Source organism: Festucalex cinctus, chromosome 15 (genome assembly GCF_051991245.1).
Source record: "Festucalex cinctus isolate MCC-2025b chromosome 15, RoL_Fcin_1.0, whole genome shotgun sequence".
Taxonomy (NCBI): domain Eukaryota; kingdom Metazoa; phylum Chordata; class Actinopteri; order Syngnathiformes; family Syngnathidae; genus Festucalex; species Festucalex cinctus.
In genome coordinates this window covers 23,454,569-23,467,428 of record NC_135425.1, presented here as the reverse complement: position 1 = coordinate 23,467,428, position 12,860 = coordinate 23,454,569, and the positions used below count along the sequence as shown (strand labels likewise).

The window sequence follows — 12,860 nt, the reverse complement described above, 5'->3', positions numbered from 1 at the left end:
GATGGTGATGGATGCGCCTTCCTTGGCAGCGGCCAATTATGGTTTTCGCCGAGCGCGGGATCATGCCGGATGACGCTTGGTTAGCGCGGCGTTGACGGGCCGTAAGTCACAGTTAGAAGGTGGTGTCGCATAGATGGTGGTCCCGAGGAAAAAAAAAAAAAAAAAAAAAAAAGGACATAGGGAAACAATCAACAAAGGCTTTTGTTAACCACTAAAAAAAAAAAAAAAAAAAAAAAAAAAAAAAAAAAAAATCTGAAAATAGCTTGCGGCCAGTTTGTCACACGGGCAGGAGATGACGGAAAGACATGAACAGCACATTAGCGTCCCCTTTCATGTTGATGCTATAATGAAGTACGAATTACCATCAACTACAAAAAAAAAAAAATACATTTCAAGTGACTTCGTTGCACAACATAACAGGAAGGTTGATCACTGTATAAGTAAAACTGTCCAAATATCTCATACCAGCAAATCATATGAACCACACGTGCGTGCGTGTGTGTATGTGCGCGTGCGTGGCGCTGCATAAACAGTGAGCCCGTCTTCCCTAAATGTTTCAAAATGAGCTCTAATGCAGTCGGGCTGCGTGTGTTTTCCCAGCTGCAGGACAAATAAGCGCCAGACCTGCGCGATCTCCGCCAAGGCCCATCAAAGCAAACACTGCAGAGAGGTGGCAGGGTGGATCCCCCCCTCCCTCCCCCACTCCCCACGCACCCCCGGCGGCACAACGTTGACTCCACTTAGTCACTCAAGAGGTAAGGCGGCCATATCGTGGTACGCTACACTACAGTACCTGCTCACTTCCTGTAGTGACCCCCTCTCAACATCCCGACAGTTGGCGCACCCTCTCTCTCGCACACACCCGGAAAAAAAAAAAAAGAAAGATCCTGTCGAGTGAATTCAGAGATTTGTTATGAATTATGGAGATGTACTAGCGAGAAACATTTCTTTGTTGCCATTTCAGTTTTCCGGATTTTGGAAGCGTTCTTGGGCCCCAGCATGGTTCGCACCAGAGTTAGCTAGCTAGCTATGCCTACACACAGAAAATGCATCTGTCCCTTGGATAATTTGCTGGCATGGACCCTTTAGAGTGCCTCGTTGTTGGCCGTGTGTGCGCACGATATGGAGAAATTGCAAGAAGAAGGAGAGAAAAAAACCAGACTTGACAGCCAGCATGTGGAGAGCGACTTCGCACAGGCATGGTCGCGTGCCTCGTTGTTGACCATGAGTGCACGTATGTCGCGGAGAGAAGACAGAAGAATAAGGGGGGAGTGGGGAAACGTGACGTGGCAGCCAACTTGTGGATCAGGGCTTCGTGCTGGCATCTTTAGAGCGCCTTGTTGTTGCAGAATGGGGAAAAAAAAAAAAACTTAAGTGACAAATTGTTGCAACTTAAACATTTTATTTTGTGTAGGCATTTTTCATTAAGCTGTTTATAGTTTGGAATAAATAAGAAAATAGCTAAAAAAAAAAAATAAAAAAAAAACATTTTTTGTAAAAAAAAAAAAAAAAAACTTATATAACTGAAAATGCTTAAAAACGAAAACAAATGCTTACATTGACAAAACTAACTAAAACTAAAATTATCATTACAGTATAGCAAAAGTGTCCTTTGTTTTCGTCAATGTCAATTAATATAATATATAAGCTTTCGGGGTTCATTTAAAAAGCATTTACTTCGATATTGTTGTGCGTCTTTGCACAAATCCAAAACTATTATAACCATGGAAGGCGTAAGTAAGAAATTAAGTGGGACAAAAAAAGGCCTGCTTAAATTAAAACAATACATTTAAAAAACACTTTAAGATATGAATTATGGAGATTATGGTCGAAATTATTCAAGTAGTGATTTTTTTTTATTTTCATTTTAGAGTTAGATTTACATTTTGGGCAGCATTTAATATTGTTAAATTCAGTTTTTCATTTTAAAATTAAGTTCATTTTATTGAAACGCTGCTCTGGTTCTGACATGCGTTCATTGGGATTAGCGGAATTGGTTAGTGCAGCGATTCTCAAAGTGTGGTACTAGTAGCGCATGAGAGGTACTCAGGCTCACTCTAGTGGTATTTCAAAGAATCACTGCACAAGTACAGTTGAGTTGTTTTTATCTTTTAATGCTCAAACTGTGTATTATGTTACAGTGACTTGCAGTAATTTAATTTTCATGAACACGTTAGACCTAGTATGCTACTGAATTATTGTTAGTGGGACTTGCGGCGCTCGGTATATTTTGAGGTGCCGCGTTAATCATTCAAATTGTGCATGGTTGTGAACAACACTTTGTGCTGTGCCAGATTCACAAGGCAATTTTTATTCTCACATTACAGGATGCACGATGCAACGCAGGGCACATCCTTCCTTCCTTGACTCATCTTCGGGAGGGCGGGGGGGTGCGCTGTGCGTCCCGAGCCGCCTGCGAATGCTTACGGTTCAATTTGTATTGGCCTCCCCGCCGGTGGGCCAGCTGAGATCAGAGGGCCAAAGTGAAAACATATGGCGCGGGTCAGCCGGATCGCGGGGCCAGCGCGCCGCTCGCCAGAAGCAGACGGGAAGAACGCGCGTGAAGCGCCGCGTTGGATAAACACGCCGCCGCCGCCGCCGCCGCCGCCTGCGCCCCATTATCTCGTCATTTGCGCCGTAAGCGGCAGCCGGGCAACGCCGGCGGTTACTGGCAAAGTCAGAGTGCCGTCCCGCGCCTCGTGCCAATCAAACGGGCCCGGCGTTATGGTCGCAGACACCTGGTGGATTCCTCGGGGCCTAATGTGTTTGTTTTAAATATCCCCAGGAAATGATTACATGGAGGCCAACGGGCGCTCGACTAACGACATAATAACGTGGAAAATTGTATTTAGGCAATCAATCAGGATCATTTAATGCCCTCCAGGACGATATTGGGGGTGCGCCACCTCTGTCGAGATGCTGAAGGGGGTCCACGGCAAAAAAAAAAAAAAAAAAAAAAATTATATGGGTCTGAACGGGTGCACCAACTGGTCAGGTTGTTGAAAAGCTTAATTAGCTTAATTAGCTTAATTAAGGATTAGAAAGACTTTGTTTTTAAGCTGTGTTTGGGGAAAAAAAGGGGTGCACCAGCTCTGTCAGAATGTTAAAGATGCTAGAGGGCTTTAAAAAAAAGCATGGGAAAGCTTTGTTTTTTTTTTTGTTTTTTTAGGGTGCGGTGTGGTGGTGGTGGGGGTGGGGGGGGGGGGGGGGGGGTCATCTGTATAACGACTTGACAAATTTTGGAAACCAAACTGCTGAAGGGGGAAAATGTCTAAAAACATTTAGGAAATGCTTCATTTTGCCTTTTCAGAGCATGTGGTGCGGGAAAAGGGGGCACGCCATCTGTGTAACAATGTTGAAGGTGGTGCACAACTTCACAAATTTTGGAAAAAGCTTTCATTTGACTTTTTTTTAAGGTGTGTGGATTTAAAACTTTGGGATAATTTTTTTTTTTTTTTTTTTTTTTTTTTTTTTTAGGGAGCGTGCATGGGAGAAAGGGTGCACCGACTATGCATGATTTTGAAAGGTATGCATGGCTTAAAAACTTTGGCATATGCTTTGTTTCAACTTTTATTGCGTGTTCCGGGGTTTGGCTCTATGTGTCACGATGTTGAAGGGGGTGCGCCACTTGCAAATTTTTGGGACCGGGTTTCAGGTTTGATTTCACTTTTTTAGGGTGCATCCAAGGCAGATTTAGAGTCTGCAAGCATTACCAGCATGTAGAAGGGGGTGGCTGGTTTAAAAAGTTTAAGAAATGCTTTTTGGGATGTGTGGTGTGGAAAGGGCGGTGCGCTATTTGTGTCAGGATGTTGAAGTGGGTGCACAACTAGAAAAAGTCAAAGAAAAGCTTTTTAGAAAATTTTTTACGGTGTGTGCAAGGGACCTTTGGATGCAGTAACTCCGTCGGGGGTGTTGAGGTGGTGCGCGGTGTAAAAAATTTGGGAAAGTCTCCTCGAGTACAGACCAGCAAGCGCCTGCAGAGAGGAGCAGTTTGTCAGTGTTTGGCTGCTGTCTTTTATTATTTCTGTAAAAGTGAACTTTTCAAGCCCACCCTCAATTTTTTGGGAGGGGGTTTGAAAGCGATATATATGTTGTTGTTTTTTTCTTGGTAGCCTTTTTTTTCTTCACAGCTAGTGGGACTGTTGCGAATATGCGGCTGTGTTTGTTCAGCTTTTATCTGGGAGAAGAAGTTAAAAAGAAGCCTTGTGTTGTTTTTGGGGGGGCCGGGGAGGGTGAGGGTTATTCCCTGGACGGAGCGCAATAACTCAGAACGGGATGATCCCGGATTACGTTAAAGACTCTGTCAAGTGTTTCGTGAGCCGGCACAGCGAAGATCACAAATGGAGGAAAGTGGGACAATTTATCAAATCAACATAGCAATGTAGTGGAATGATCATTTTTCAAATCGAAAAGGCTACCATTTTGATAAAAAATAAAATAAAATAAAATAAAATAAAGAAAAAAAGTTTAGTTGTGAAACTCTTCTACATGTATTATGTATGTGAATAGTAAACTGCCCCCTGGTGGCCATGGTGCACACACCAGAAGGAGCACAAAGTCAACAGGCAATCAAATCACGATGCAAAAACTGCCTAATTCTTAGGCAGAAAAACTTTAATTTTAGTAACAAAATTTTCATTAACTTTTTTGTCTTTTTTTGTTTGTTTTACATTTGAATTAAACTATTTAAAATAATGTGTGATGTGATGAAACATTCAAGAGATATTTCACTTATTGAGCCCATAAAAAGTTAATATTTTGTCTATAATTAATTTGATACTTTCATTATTTTTCACGTACAATTAGTACCTTTAAAAACACATTTTGCAACTTGCTGTCGACTGAAAATGACATCACAAGGGCTCAGGTAACCAATCACAGCTCACCTGTTTTCTAGGTTTGGTCATGTGACAACATTCACAAGCTGAGCTGTGATTGGTTACCTGAGCCCTTGTGATGTCATTTTCAGTCGACAGCAAGTTGCAAAATGTGTTTTTCAAGGTACTAATTGTACATGAAAAATAATGAAAATATCAAATTTATTACAGGGAAAATATTAATGTTTGACTGCCAAAAATGGCTAAATAAGTAAAGTATCCCTTTAAGATGTATTCAAAAAATATTTTGAATAGAACTTCCCATTTAAAATTTCATTCAACTTTTTTTTACATTTGAAAAAAATTTTCAATTTACAATTTTTTTTCTATTTTCAGATGTTGACTTTAAATTTTGTTTAGTGTATTTAGCTTAAGATAAATTAATTTGCATTTCATCTTTAACAACTGTTTGTTTGTTTGTTTTTTACATTTATTTAGGTAAAAAATATTGTGTAACGTTTATGTTCAGTACATTTTAATTGAATCATTATTGAAGTACAGTGTTTCCATTCCTTAAATTTAAGCGCAGCGGTAATATCAAATCGACTTTTTAGGAATAATCTCCGTCTTGCTTTTGACGAACACTTGAGCCCAAATGCGAGCTTACTGATGTATGTGCTACTTTGTAAGCCGATTAAATCATCTTTTCCTCGGCCCGCTACACTCTTTTCAAACTTTTTTTTTTTTTTTTTTTTTTTCAAAAGGGTCCAAGGGTGCGCTCAGCTGTTTCGCATTAACGCTGGCCGCCCGGGCCGCGCCGCCATCTTGTAAACTCTGCTTGGTTTACTCAGGCTGGCTTTCATTGCAGACATTTTGCACGCTTTTAGCGTTTGTTTGCTTTGCTGAGCCGCGAGGTGAGCGAGGTTAAACGTGGCACATGATCAGCGCCGCTGCTCGAAGAGACAACAGCACACCGCTTTGCCGCCGCTTCTTTTTATACTTAGCGAGTCCATAAAAAAGTCATGTGATTTTCTTTTTAAGAGTTAGCGCACCCGGATTACGTTAAAGACACAGTGAAGATCACAAATAGAGGGAAGTGGGACAATTCAGCAAATTCAAATCAACATAGCAATATAGGAGAATGATCATTTTTTTAAATGGAAAAGGCTCGCGCACCCCCTCACCAACAGCACACATCCTTAAAAAATTTTGAAACAAGAGTTTCCCAAAAACGTAACAGTAAGCAAACCCAAAAACTTCAAAGCAAAGCATTGCTAAGGTCTTAATAGAGTACACACCCTTATTTAAAAAAAAAAAAGAAGAAAAAAAAAAAAAGAAACCTCGAGTTGTACCCACTTCGACATCCTGCCAGAGATGGAACTGGTGCACCCCCACTCTGCCACATACACCCTAAATGAAGTATAACCAAAGATTTTCCATTCATGCACACTTATAAAACTTCAAAACAAAACCTTTCGGAACATTTTCAATCGGCGCACCCCCTTCAATGTTCCAGCTCTTGTCACCATAGATAGATTTAATGGATTTGGTGCACCCCCTTTCTCACACATCCTTATCAACATTGAAATACTGAAGGCACACCCCCTCTTCCCAACTGTTTATTCCGTGCACCACCATTTAACATCCCGACAAAGTTAGCGCACCACCATACCATGCGCACATCCGTAAAATAAGTCAACATAAGGCTTTTCCAAAGTTTTAAATGTTTTGCACCCTCTTCACCTTCATGAACATAGTTGGCGCACCCCTCTAATGAATAAATGAATCAACTCCCTCATAGGTGAGTGGATGCAGTGTTTCATATTTCTTAGAATACTTCATAGATTGAAGTAAGCAGCATCAGATAAAGAAGATACGCATGTTTAAAATATAACAGGAAGTTTTGACATCTTGATTTCACTTCCCGTTAAAAAAAAAAAAAAAAGAAAAAAAAAAGTCAAAACAAAGCCTTTCCCAACTTTTGGAAGCCGCACGTCGCCTTCAGCATCTCGACAGTGTTTTGTATTAAAACATCATCTTGGCTGGTTTCAATTACGCACACCACTCGCGCACGTTAGCTGACAAATCTCACAACATCCTGTTTGACTCCGCCCCCCCCAAAGAGCAAGAAACATAAAAACATGGCCGCCTTTCGCATATTGTTCCCGTCCTCCGCCATGCTGCCACTTCCAGCTGCAGCCTCGGGAACATGGGTGGTGGCTGCTTTTGGTGAATGGAAAGGAGGAGAGGGGTGAGGGACAGAGAGGGGTGGTGGGGGGGGGTTGACGTTCATTGGGTGGTCCGCCACCACATGGTCCCCTCGCACTGCGGTTTGCGCCCAAACATCTGATCGCAACGCTCAGCTCGCATTGTGTGGCGTTTTTACAGCAGAAAGGATGTGATTACGGGCGGGGCTTCGCGGGGGTGGGGGGGGCATCCAAGGGGGTAACCAGGGCGACATCATACGGGAATCTGGGTGGTGTTAAGATGATAAAACTGGGGGCAAGGAATCGTAGGAGAATTAGAGGAGAAGGAGCGTCATATCAGGTACCTGGGGACGAATCGGGGGCATCAGATCAATCAATTTACCATGCAGACTTTTGGGTCATTCGGCGGACATCAGGGGGTATAATCATACAAGTTAATCATGTTGGCATTCGAGGGTGTCAAAGGGGCACTACAGGAGAATCAGGGTGTATCAGGTTTGAGCGGATCAAAGGTAGTAATCTAAGGGGGCATCGTAAGGACCTCAGGACGTTATTCAAGGACGAATCGAGGTGCATCGGAAGCGCATGCTGGGAGGATTCACCATCCAACCTTTTTGCAGCTTTTGAACAAGCTGTTGGAGGATGCTAATGGAGGCGCCGATTAGCATCTCTTGATAGCAACCGGCCTGTTAGCAGTCGATGACCGAGTAAAGTGAACATTTGACTACTCAGTCAGGCGCTGGGCGGCACACGTCCGGGCTTGGAGAGACTCTCACTGAACGCCGCACCGCAGGAACTTTTACACATCACGTCAAGAGAGCGGGGGGTTCTGGTGAATCGCTCATGCTAAAGTGGACCACCACCACCCCCGTAGGCCACAAATACCACATTTTATTGACTTTCATATGCTGGCAATCAGATTTGAAATACAGGACGACAATTAGCCTCATTGTAACTTTTTATGAGCATCATCGATATGGAGGCTGCACGGGTGGTCTCGGGTCAGCGCCACACACGCGCACACACATGCGGCAACGTACTCGCACGCAAGTGTGAAGTCGGAACATGACCATATTTCTAGTTATTGCCATTATTAGTTGGTAAATTGAGATAAATTAATAATGACTATCAAAAGCATTCAAAGGAATCAGTTCCATGTAAACATCAGTGCACGTATCACATCTACATTTCAGGATATGGTTATTATAGACACAGATTAAATAGAAAATATATACAAAGTCTGGACCAAAACCTTCTCTGTAGATTAAAACCTCTCTGGACCTTATTTCGGGCCTAGAAACTTCATTCTAGATGAGAAACTTTTCTTGGAGCAAGAGCCTTCCTTCAGAACGAAAGCCTTCTCTATAAATTACAACATTCCCTTGGGTTTAGTAGTACCCTCTATCAGGACTGGGACCCTTTCCCTGGACTACAAACTTTTCTCAGGACTAGAACCTTCTCTCTGGACTTGGACCTTCTCTTGGGACTAGAGCCATCTCTCTAGATTAGATCCTTTCCTGGGGTTTAGTACCTTCTATCAGGACTAGAAACCTTTCTCTGGACGACAACCTTTTCTCAGGACTGGAGCCTCCTCTCAGGACTAAATCCTTCTCTCTGGACTAGGATCTTGTCTTTGGACTAGAGCCTTCGCTCTAGATTAGATCCTTTCATTGGGTTTAGTAGCCTCTATCAGGACTAGAAACCATTCTCTGGACGACAACCTTTTGTCAGGACTGGAGTCTCCTCTCAGGACTAGAACTTTCTCTCTGGAATAGGACTTTCTCTTGGGACTAGAGCCTTCTCTCTAGGTTAGATCATTTACTTGGGTTTAGTACCCTCTATCAGGGCTAGTACCATTTCTCAGGACCACAACCTTTTCTCAGGACTGGAGCCTCCTCTCAGGACTAAATCCTTCTCTCTGGACTAGGATCTTCCCTTTGGACTAGAGCCTTCGCCCTAGATTAGATCCTTTCATTGGGTTTAGTAGCCTCTATCAGGACTAGAAACCATTCTCTGGACGACAACCTTTTGTCAGGACTGGAGTCTCCTCTCAGGACTAGAACTTTCTCTCTGGAATAGGACTTTCTCTTGGGACTAGAGCCTTCTCTCTAGGTTAGATCATTTACTTGGGTTTAGTACCCTCTATCAGGGCTAGTACCATTTCTCAGGACCACAACCTTTTCTCAGGACTGGAGCCTCCTCTCAGGACTAGAACCTTCTCTCTGGACTAGGACCTTCTCTTGGGACAACAGCCATTCATTGGGACAAGAGCAATCTCTCTAGATTGGATCCTCCCTTGGCCTTAGTACCCTTTCTCGGGACTAGAGCCTTCCCTTAAGGCTAGGACCTTGAGACTAAAGACTTCTCTCTAGATGAATCCAATCTACATAGTAGTCTGTTATTGATAGTACAGTTCCGAATGAAAGCATTCAGCTGTGATACAGGAAACAAACCAAATGAAAATGACTTCATCGTGAAGCATCGGGACTTTAGACCAACGGATTCACTTGTCCAGATGCTAGCAACGCCAAGAAATAAAAGAAGACCCGAGTCTCCACGGTGGTGCACATGGAAAGCTCATAATGTAGCATATTAGCGGTTTGTAGTCACATCAATGACTTTTACAGACCAAACACGACTCGGCACTCCAAAGGTTAGCATGCTGCTACATGTGTGCGCGCACCACACACACACACACACGCATGTATCATAAAATAAAAATACATATAGCGTGGAGGAACCCCCGGTGGTCCGTGTCATGCACATTTGTAGCACATGCACGCTGAGGTTTGGCACGGTTCCCGTCCAGACGGCAAACCTCGCAAGACTTTTCTTCTCACGCACGGAAGCGCACCAAACGCATCGCGGCCGCTGCACGACAGCGACAGAGGAAGCACATTCAGTCCCAGTTTGTGCTAAATGTTTCAACAGATGTCAATGCGAAGCTTCACCTGCCGCAAGTTAGCGCGTCAGGCGACCAGTCTGCGTTTGTAGAAACAAGCAGCTAGTTAACATGGAAGGCAACCGGTCAGAATTTATGTTAATTAATAACATGGAAGGTGCGCAGTTAGTGGCTGTCTAAGATGCTAGTTCGAATGTGGGGCAACCAGTCAGTTAGCATTTGTGTAAACAAGCAGCTAGTTTTAACATCTACGCAACCAGTCAGTGTTTGTGTGAACAAGCAGTGAGTTAGCATGTGAGGCAACTAGTTAGCTTTTGCATAATCCTACAGCTAGTTCAAATGTGAGGCCATTAGTCAGTCAGCATAACAAGCAGCAAGTTAACGTGAGGAAACATGTCAGTCATCACTTGCGTGAATAAATCGACAATTCTTTAATTACTGAAGTGACAGCTGACTACCAACATGCTAACAACTAAATAGCCTTTGAGGCTAATGTTTGGTAACTGCTGTTTTTAGCGTAAATAAGCTAAGCGGTCAAGTGTCAACTATTCCAGGTCAATGAATAGATTACAGTGAAATAAATGAAATCCACGACATAGAAATACTAAATTTAAATACTCCACAGGCATAGCATTTAAAGCACCTATTTTTATAAAGGTCTCACACATATTAAAAAAAAAAAGTACAAAAACAGAAAACGTATTCATTATTATATTATTCTATGCTACTATTATAGAAAAAAACCTACCACTGTCGCTTTTTGTAGATGTAAAAAGCAGGTGTGAAGATAGTTGTGGCATTCAAAAATCTTCAGCAAATGTAGGCCGAGTTGAAAGACTTCCTGTTTTCACTCTTCTTCTTTAGTCAACACGGTATCAAACAGAACGATCTGCCGCCATCTTGTGGTCTACAGTGGAATTAAACCTAAAATAAGAAAACGCAGAACAAAATGGAGTAATAAGCAACAAAATAAATCAAATCTGCAATATAGCGGGACAGCAAATCCTGCGATGGAAGGGTGGGGGAGATTTTTTAGTAAGCAAACAGTGTTATGATATTGGTCATGGAACACTGATTCTGCTCTACTACACTAAATTGGGTCTTGCCTGTGCAATATACTGTCTGTAATAACCCATTTAAAAAAACAAAAAAACAAAGCACGGCTGAAAATTGCACAATATAGCTGTGCTGCATCTGGAAGACCCCCCACCCCTCAATTCTCATCCCCACCACTGGTGTCACGTCACCCCACCCCAAGCCCAACGTTGTCCCAGCCCCCCCCACGCCCCCCGCACACCCACCGCCAACCTTAATTGGCCTCGGCGACGGACCGATGCGCCATCTTTTTGTGCGCCGGCTCTTTAGCGGCGACATTACGAGCTTAATCTCCATTGTGCCGCCGTGTAATCTCGCTTGTCAAAGGGGGAATATTCGCCGATTAGCCCCCCCCCCCCCCCCCCCCCCCCCCCAACCCACCCAACTACGCCACCCTCCAGCCCTGTGACAAGATTCCGCGGGTGTGTCTGCGGCGTCCTCATTAAGCGCTAACAGGACTGCATCAGAGCCACCCACACTAGCGGGACCTACGACCTATCACCCCTGACACCTGCAACTTTGCCCAAATTGGAGCGGGCTCATCTTTTGGTGAAAAGAACAGGGGGCAAAAATGCAAAAAAAAACTTTTTTTGCAATTTGAAAATTCATTCAGGCGAGGAGAAGATCGGTGCTTGTGCCAACTGTGAAGTCGAAATGCTAACGCTAAACCCAACGTTAATCACAAATGTCTGAGCTTCTGATTCATAATTTGTCCTCAAAAGCGTTTTTGACAACAAACACGACAATGAATTTGAATTATTTTTGTCATATACATTATATAGATTTTTCTAATTTTTGAAATCAAGGCGTTAAAAAATCCATAATTCGAAATGAAGTGCAGCCGTAACCCAACTTGGAGACATCCCAAAGACGTCTGGCATTATCAAGGGACCACCCATCTGTTACACATGTTCAACAAACACTCAATTTTTCCCCAATGGGGTCGGGGGGGGGGGGGGGGGGGGGGGGGCTGTAATATCTTGCAGATGGGGGGTCCGGGCGACGGACTGAGGTTTGGGGGCGCATCGGACAGGGCTCGTCAACACGATGCTGGTCAACTGGTCATTTCTGCCCACTCATTAACCACCTGGGAACGTTGTGTTTTGTCAGCTTTTCCCCAAGTTTTGGTTTCAATCGGGCCAAAATCAAACACAGACGCAGACCCCCCCGAAACAAAGAGTCCTCTCACACAAACGTGTAACACACAAGACACCGCTTCTGTCTTTGATGACTCGTTTTCAAACAGCAAATCTGCACCATTCACGCCTCGCTCTCAGTCACAATGCTAACGCTATGAGCTAATGTAAAATGGTAAGAAAAACTGAATCAAAACAACAACAAAAACATGACATCTTTTTTTTTTTTTAATCAGAATTTAGTCTTGGATATATAATTTAAATTTAATCGCAATTGGACAAAATTCTAGGATTTTGAATGAACCCCACAACAACAACTTTGAAACAAAATGGCCGACTTCTCATGTCTTTCTAAATTTCTAATTTCATGACACATCAACTAAATTTTATGTTGCTAAGTGAAAATGACTAACCTTATTGTTAGATTAGCACATATAAACCTGAGCTATGGTGTTATATGGCTGTGAACTTTCTACTTGCTATAAAGTCTCTAGAATGAATTCATCGTTAGCCAAATTTCAGAGAAAAATGGCGAACATAGTACCTGGTTACGCATATCACACTTCATTCATTCATTCATTCATTCATTTCAAAACAACAATTTATGTACTTTACTTTCAGTCACAATGCTAATGCTATAAGCTACCTGTGCTACAAATGCTACAAGCTAATGTTAGCACAAGCCAGGAAACAAGAATAATGT

General features: G+C 42.9%; 1 protein-coding gene across 2 annotated transcripts in view; it reads right to left on the bottom strand.

Annotated features, from left to right (window-relative positions):
- Positions 1 to 10,793, bottom strand: part of btf3 (basic transcription factor 3) — a 53,241-nt gene extending 42,448 nt beyond the window's left edge. For both annotated transcript variants that reach the window (XM_077497220.1, XM_077497221.1), the window contains exon 1: positions 10,675 to 10,793. The gene's annotated coding sequence lies outside the window, so the exon portion shown is untranslated. The remainder of the gene's footprint in view (positions 1 to 10,674) is intronic.
- Between the last annotated feature and the right edge of the window lie 2,067 nt (positions 10,794 to 12,860).